The 5,837-nt window shown below is 49.6% G+C and overlaps 1 pseudogene; it reads left to right on the top strand.

Moving 5' to 3' along the window:
* Positions 1 to 980: 980 nt before the first annotated feature.
* On the top strand, positions 981 to 5,522 carry LOC109373755 (leukocyte immunoglobulin-like receptor subfamily A member 6; annotated as a pseudogene).
* The last annotated feature ends 315 nt before the right edge of the window (positions 5,523 to 5,837 follow it).

Genomic DNA, 5,837 nt, shown 5'->3' with positions numbered 1-5,837 from the left:
CAGTTTTCTCTAATAGCCATTCCCTCAACCATAGTCTAGATATTGTCCCCAGCTGTTCTTATATTTTGTCTCTTTTTTCCTTTGTAAGTAAATTAATTGCAACATTAGTATTTGAATGCCCACGTTATGCTAATAATTATGCTAATTAGAGGTCTCAAAATTCAGGAAATGGGTGTCTTGGATCATGGATGTATATCTGGTTCTGGTACCAATACCCACCATGCAGTAGGTGGTCAGTAAATATTTGTTTATGGACTAGTCAAAGACAGAAAGTAAATTCCATTTCTGGAGGGTGAGGAAATAATTGGTGTGTCCTATTTAGAGCCAGCTTGTCAGGGGCTCACTCAGGACGAGAGCCTGGGTCCCACCCTCTCTGAGTGGGAGTTCAGACCATGCAGCGAGCCCTAAGAGTCACATGAGAAGTCACATCTGGGCTGATTATCTTAGAAGTCCCGGAGTCCTCCTGAGCCTTCATCCTGAGAAAATCCACAGCCAGGCCCCAAGAGGGGCTGACACTTCTCTGTGGGTCCAAAACTGTAGGAACCTGGAAGGGTGGCAGCAGCTCCTGACTCACCACATCCTGTGTGCTTGTCTGTCCCCCAGACCCTGGGGTCTTCTCTATCTACACAGTGGGAGCACTCAGAGTGGGCGCCATGACGTCCATCCCCTCTGCTCTTCTCAGCCTCGGTCAGTTGTGGAGAGGAGAAGAGGGCAGCAGAAAGGGACGGAGAGGCTCTGACCCCTTTGTTCAAGATTAACCTCAGGCTCAGGCAGCTCAAGTGGACGGGGCTCTGATAGAAGGAGAATCAGTTCAGATGTCCAGGTGCAAACCTCTCACAGGGAACTCTCTTCCAGGGCTGAGTCTAGGCCAGAAGACCCGGGTGCAGACAAGTCCCCAGGCTCCATGCCCCGCCTCTTACTTCAGCCCTTGGGGCTCAGGAGGGAGCACAGAGGTTCCAGGATGAGGTGATAAACTCAGAATGCATTGGGCTGAGCAGGATGTGAGGGGTAGGAAAGGTCTTTGTAATCCAGCCTCTAGCTCCCTTCCAGCGACCCTTCCCACACCCACCATCTGGGCTGAGCCAGGCTCTGTGATTCCCCGGAAGACCCCTGTAATCATCTGGTGTCAGCGGACCCAGAAGGGCCATGAATTCCATCTGTATAGAGAAGGAAAATGTGCACCCTGAGACAGACAGACCCCACAGGCGCCCAGGGGACAAGGGAAAGTTCTCCATCCCACACATGACTGAGCAGTATGCAGGGAGATTTCTTACTATTACAGTCCCACAGAGTGGTCGAAGTGCAGTGGCTCCCTGGAACTGGTGGTGACAGGTGAGAGAACACTCAGGGTTCCAGCCTTAGACCATGCCTTCAGGAAGGGGGTCTGATTTCAGGGTACCTTCCCTCATAGCCCAGCCCTGGGGGTGTGAGGGAGGTGTGAGCCCCATTTAACATGCTCTCTTCTCCTTTCCTAGGATTTTACAGCAAACCTGGCCTATCAGCCCTGCCAAGCCGTCGTGACCTCAGAAGGGAACATGACCCTCCTGTGTGGCTCATGGCAGGGATATGGCAGGTGTATTCTGACTAAGGAGTAACACAGGATCCCCTGGGCAGACACTGGCCTCACAGAGACACCCAGTGGGGATTCCCAGGTCCTATTTCTTGTGGGCCTCGTGACCCCCTGCTACAGTTGGATGTTCGATGCTATGGCTGCTACAGGAAGAGACCTCAGGTGTGCTCACACCTCAGTGACGCCCTAGAGCTCATGGTGTCAGGTGAGGAAGTCCCATCCTGGCCCCACTGAGGTTTTTAGGCACCAGAAGCTTTGGGGGTCTATGCTAGGAGGAGAGGTTCATGTGAGATACTAGGGTGAGGAAAGCACAGGGGCTCCTGGGTCAGAGACACAGAATGAGAGACAGTGAGGCCTGGGGTTCAGGGAGGAAGAAGAGGGGTTATGGGAGGAACCAGCCCGCATGATCCATGCTGGTTTCTCCCAGGTGTGTCTGGAAAACCCTTTCTCCTGCCTCAACAGGGCCCTGCCATGACTTCTGGACAGAGCCTGACCCCCAGTGTCACTCTGATATCAGCTATGACAGATTAGCTCTGCTCAAGGAGGGGGGAATGTGACCTCCCCAAGTGCCCTGGCCAGCAGCCCCAGGCAGGGCTCTCTCAGGCGGACTTCCCCTGGGCCCTGTGAGCCGCTCCCATGGGGGCTGGTACAGATGCTATGGTGGACCACCTCTCACACAGCACTAGCCCCTACCTGTTGTCACACCCCAGGAATCTGCTGGTGCTCCTGGTTTCAGATGAGGGGCCCCTGACTCTGTCCTTTCTGAGCTCGGTCAGCTCAGAGCCCTGTTCTAAGGAGGGATCTCAACTGGGAGAGGAGAAAGGGGGTCTGGGGGGAGGGTCACACAGAGGAGACCTGCCCTTCAGAGGCTCTCTCACTCCTGCTCACTTCTGCTCCTCACCTGGGGTCAAGAATGTGCCAGGTGGGCAGCAGGAAGGTCTTGGGGTGACCACAGGGCAAATGTAGGATAAGAGTCTGAGTGAAGTGGGGACTCCAGGGCAGCCCCAGCCCCTCACCTCTTCATATCTTCATTGCCAGGACCCTCTGGAGACCCCACCCACAGGGCCCATCTCCGCAGCTGGTGAGTCTCTGGGAACTCTGCTCAGAGGGAGCACAGACCACCCCAGGGAAGTTCTGAGTCTCTCAGAGGATCTAATGCCCCTCAGATACACAAGGATGGGCTTCTGTTCTTAGCGTGCTGGGAGTCCAGCACAGATGCCAGATGGACCTTGAGGGCCCTGGGTCTCTAAGGCTGGCAGATGACAGGTGGGGCAGTCGTGTTAGAGGAACATGTTGGGGCCTAGCTTGGTGGAGGAGCAGCTGGACTGAATTGGGGAGACAGCAGCCCCTGCCCCTCACGTCCCCATCCTGATTCCCAGGAGTCTCTGAGCATTGGCTCCTCCCCCCAGTGAAGTCAGACCTGCAGAGGGGTAAGTGAGGGTCCGTGAGGAAGTGGTGAGTGCGTCCAAGGGGTACAGGGTCTGAGTTATGCCTTCCATTCAGACACCTTTGGAGACGCTGACTTGGACACACCCTTCCCCTGTCTGGCCTGTCTCTCTGTGTAAAAGGAAACAATCATGTCCCAGATCCTAGATATCCTTTCAGTTCTGGTCCCAACCTCTTGGGAGAGGTACCTCACAGGGAAGCCTCCCAGCTCACAGTTCTGCAGTGCATTTGTCCAATGTGCTGCAGTGATGCTTACACTGTATGGGGTGTGGGGGTATTAGCAGGAGAATACCAGTTCAGTCTCTTTCCCTCAGCTCAGGTGCTCAGCTCAGAGGAGACAGCAAGGGCTGGAGTCAGACCTTAGGTTTATTCCCAGGCTGGGTGACCTGGGGCATTTACCTCTCTGTGTCTCAGTTTCTTTGTCTCTAAAATGGGTAGAGTAGAGGGGGCCAGCCAAGGGGCTCAGTTGGTTAAGAGCTCGCTCAAGACTTTGAACTCTGAGCAACAGTGGTTCGAGTCCAGCCCGAGCTGAGCAGCCACTGAGCTGCCAACAGGTAGCAGGTTGGCTCAGCTAAAAAATAAATAAATAAATAAATAATAAAATAAAATAAAATGGGTAGAGTAGAAGTGGAAGTCTCCTGGTGCATGACTATTTTAAGAGTTAGAGTAGATGAATGACAGACCCCAGCACATACCAGGCACACAGTAGGTGTTTGATTAAATGACATCATTGGCTCATCAATGATGTCACTCATGCCAAAGGTCTCAATTGTTGGGTTATCAGAAAAGTCATAACATATTTTTCCTATGTTTTTTGTTGCAAAAATGCGTCATGACTTTTCCGACAACCCAATAGTACCTGAATGTCCTGATAGGGGTCTTGGCCATCATCCTGCTGCTTTCCCTCCTCCTCTTTCTCCTCCTCCAGCACTGGCTCCAGGGCAAATGCAGTAAGTCAAGAATGGGGTGATGTAGGCTACATACATGGAGGTTATCAGCAAATTGTGCTAAGGGCACCACCAACATGAGAAGTGTCTAAGTTTGACAAAATATCCAGAATTTAGGCAATCTGAAATTCTAGGAAGAGCTTTCTGTTGATATTCACAGGGCTATCTCTTTGTCATTCAGGTCTCAACTCACCTGTCACCTCTGAAAATGTCTTCTGTAGTTACAGTGAGGTAAACCCATCCTCCTCCCACTTAACCTCTTTTATGTCACTGTTTTATTTTCTTTATTATACTTAATTGTGCTGTTTCTTTGCTTGAAGTCTGTCCAGCTGCCTTCTAGTGACTGAGCCCCATGAAGGCAAGGACATTCTTTTTCTTTTCCTTGCCATGTCTGACCATTACTAAGCTTACCATAAGTTTGTCAAGTAAGTGAATAAGTAAATACCCTGTAGGTCCTTCAGGTCTCCATTTGTTTATGCCATCACTCAACCCTCGTTAACACCTTTTTATTGAGGGGCTACTCTTTGCCCAGCTCTCTTTGGTGCTAGACACAATCTCTGTCAGCGGTGGCCTCACTTTCCCTTGGGGAGACAATGATGAAGTCATCACAGGCATACATACAAAAAAATCAGACAGTGCAAAGTGCTGTGAATGTGTAATATATATAATAAGGGGATGGACTGTGTTGGTAAGAGCAGGATGGTCCAACCAAATAGTCAAGAAAGGATTCTCAGAGAAGATAACATTTGAGCAGAGACAAATATAGTGAGGGAAAAAACTATATATATATATATATATATATATATATATATATATATATATATATATATATATATATATATATATGGGTAGAAGGAACAGTAAGTGTAAAGGCTCAGAATTGGGAATATGCTGACATTGTTCCAGGAAAAGCATGATGTCCAGTGTGACCAGAGGTGGATGGACAAAGAGGGAAAGTGTTAGCCATGAGGGTGGAAAGCTTGGGAGATATTTGATCATGTAGATCCTTTAGGTTATGATAGTGCTTGTAGAAGCCACTGGAAAGTTTTGTTCATGGAGTGACATGACCTTATGTATAGTTTACAATGGACACTCTGGTTTCCACATGGTAAAATGTAATGTGTGCAAGAGTGGAATCAAGGACACAATCTGCTCTCACTGTCTCTCTTCAGCAGACACATGAAAATGACAACACACAGGAGGTGAACCACATGACTCAGACAGGGAATGGCCACCCCTCCCTTTTCTTCCCCTTGTCAATGGAATTGCTTGACATGAAAGACAGACATGCAGAAGAGGACAGGCAGAAAGACAGTCAGGTGTATCCTATCTTTCTAGGTCCCCAAGGGGTCCCGCAGCATTCCCCTACCCAAACCACATACCTACTCATATCTCTCACTCTCCCTCTGCTCCAGGCTGCTGCATCTGAAGCCCTTGAGGGTGTAACCTATGCCCAGCTAAACAGCTTCAAGCTCAGAGAGAAAACAACACCTCCTTTCTCCCAGGAAGTGCAGCTTCGAGGTGAGCCCAGTGTGTGTGCAGCTTTGGCCATCCACTAGCTCAGAAAGGACCCCAACCCCACATTGCAGGGACTGGGACTTCAGGGGCTTCAATAGGCACAGAAGCTGCCTCTCATGGACACTCATCTAGTCACTCTCCCAGGCAGCCTGGACACCTGATGTGGGCCATGAGGAGCCCCTGGGACACTTTGGAAATCACCTGATTCTGCAGTTAAAGATAATGCCCCATATTTGGGATAATTAACAAATTATTTCTAAATAATGAATGAATTAAAAAAAGAAAATCACAAAGACAGTGTGAAAATGTTTTCTGCAGTAATGTAATATAAAAATTATACAACCAAAATGTCCTTA

The sequence above is a fragment of the Hipposideros armiger genome, unplaced genomic scaffold (assembly GCF_001890085.2).
Source record: "Hipposideros armiger isolate ML-2016 unplaced genomic scaffold, ASM189008v1 scaffold_742, whole genome shotgun sequence".
Lineage (NCBI taxonomy): Eukaryota > Metazoa > Chordata > Mammalia > Chiroptera > Hipposideridae > Hipposideros > Hipposideros armiger.
This window is presented reverse-complemented; position numbering and strand designations above follow the sequence as displayed.